We start from the raw sequence: 2218 nt of genomic DNA on the forward strand, positions 1-2218 counted from the left end.
CAGCATCCCAGAGATGTGTTCCCAGAGATGTGTTCTTGCACAACCATGAGTTATTCTTACAACACAGAATTGCATTACACTAAAAGTAGTATTCAGTGATCTTCTTCATTTACACATTTACACGATTTTGGGGTTGATTGGTACCTTGGGGTCGAGAATTGAAATCTCAACTTTGTTTTCAGCTAGGAGGTTGAATCTCACCTCTCCCATAGGTATAGGAGCTATACAGCCTTCTCATTGGAAATTATGGCAACAGATTTCTAAGTGAAATAGCCTGAGCTACTCATAGATCACATACAGGAAAACAGGCATGGCTTCGGGTTTTTACTGTAGACTTTAGCAATGCTTAGTTATCTGCCTACTTTGCAGATGGAAGTTTGAAAATACAAGTTTCAGGTGTTTTGCGCGTAATGTAAAGATCTTGCATTTACATGTCTAAATTCTGCTTAAGCCCCATTCTCAAAAAAAACCCCCAAACCTTAAAGGGTAACATGACTATTTTTGGTATCTTCAACAAAAGAAAACCGCTGCTCTTGTTTTTTTCTGTATAGATACATCTATCTTTATATACGGTAACTGCTTTCCGAATATGTCAACATTGTTCTTTCAAATTAACTTCAGAAATTGAACAGAATCCTGTGGACGTTCTTCTTAGCATCCGTAATTTCCGTGTTTTTGTAATTTGTGCGCACATATTTATTATTTGTGAACACTGAAAAGCAAGACGTGACCTCTTCCCTGAAGACTTTGCAAGGGGCAACTGTCCTCTGTCGGAAAATAAAGCATTGTCAATGGATATGAGGGATCATGTACAGCCAAGCTCTAAATTAAAGTAATTATGACTAACATATTATTCTCAAATGTCAATGCAAAATACTGGAAGCAGCTGTGTGCAAAAAAACAAGTAAAAACTGCATTGTTGTTTTATCTAATGCATTTAATAGTTTACATAAATCTGTTGCTCAGAAATGTTACATACTTCGAGCAAATGAGACTAATTTTTTAAATTATACATATTTATTAGGATATTGAACGGAATATACAAGTCACAAAGTGGTCTGTTTGTTTTGAGGGAGGTTTAAAAATGGATTGATTATCTCAGAAAAAAATAGTTTATCAGTTCCACAATCTTTGGAAAGCAAACTTCAGGACTTTATGCTCAAGTCCTTCTGTCTTTTGAACTTGGTACTACTTGTTTAAAAAAAAAAAAAAAAAAGATGTTTTGCTTTGTTTAATCTGCAGTATTCTAGACATATTCTATATAAATTCTTACTGCACTTTCATTATACTTCAGGTTTTTCCTGAAGCGTTATTTAGTGTTGTTGCATGCTCTTTGACAGCTACTGCATTCAGTCCCTAAGACACTGTTTTTTATTCGCAAGGTAAAACTATTCTTTGAATTTCTGCAACCTGGAAGGCAATGACTAATACACAACTCTTTTGCCACACTTGATCTTGTGAAATGTGTCATGGAACTTTCAATTATTTCCAGATGCCATACACCAACACTAAACCCCAAAATACCCTTTGCTAAGACAACAAATTTCACACATGCTTGCAATATATTGTTTACAAGAGGCAGAGAGAAACCTCATTTTTAGAAGTACTTTACATAAAGGCTGAACTGATGAATATTCTCTTGAATTACCTTTATCAATTCAACTACCGAATATATCTAGTTTGAAGATTATGAACTTTTTCCAGTTGTTCTTGTGGGGGGAGCATTGGGCGGAGTGAGCGGACTCAGGGGCTGGTGCCATCAGAGGAATTTTGGCTTTTTTGATCATGGGGAGGTTTACACAGCACCGGGCCTGCTGGCGACAGATGGAGTCCAGCTGTCTCACAGGGGGAAAAGGGTCATTGCTCACGAATTGGCAGGGCTCATCGAGAGGGCTTTAAACTAGGTTCGAAGGGGAAAGGCGATAAAACCAGGCTCCCTAGAGATGAGCCGAGGGGTGGCATGCCGATGCCGGGGGTGAAATCGATAGCCCAGCTCAAGTGCATCTACACCAATGCACACAGCATGGGCGGCAAACAGGAGGAGTTGGAAGCCATTGTGCAGCGGGAGAGATACGACTTAGTCGCCATCACAGAAACATGGTGGGGTGACTCTCACGATTGGAGTGCTGCAATGGATGGCTATAGACTCTTCAGAAGGGACAGGAGAGGAAGGAGAGGCGGCGGGGTGGCTCTGTATGTTAGGGAGTGTTTCGATTGT

This window comes from Pygoscelis adeliae, unplaced genomic scaffold (assembly GCF_000699105.1).
Source record: "Pygoscelis adeliae isolate BGI_AS28 unplaced genomic scaffold, ASM69910v1 Scaffold86, whole genome shotgun sequence".
Lineage (NCBI taxonomy): Eukaryota > Metazoa > Chordata > Aves > Sphenisciformes > Spheniscidae > Pygoscelis > Pygoscelis adeliae.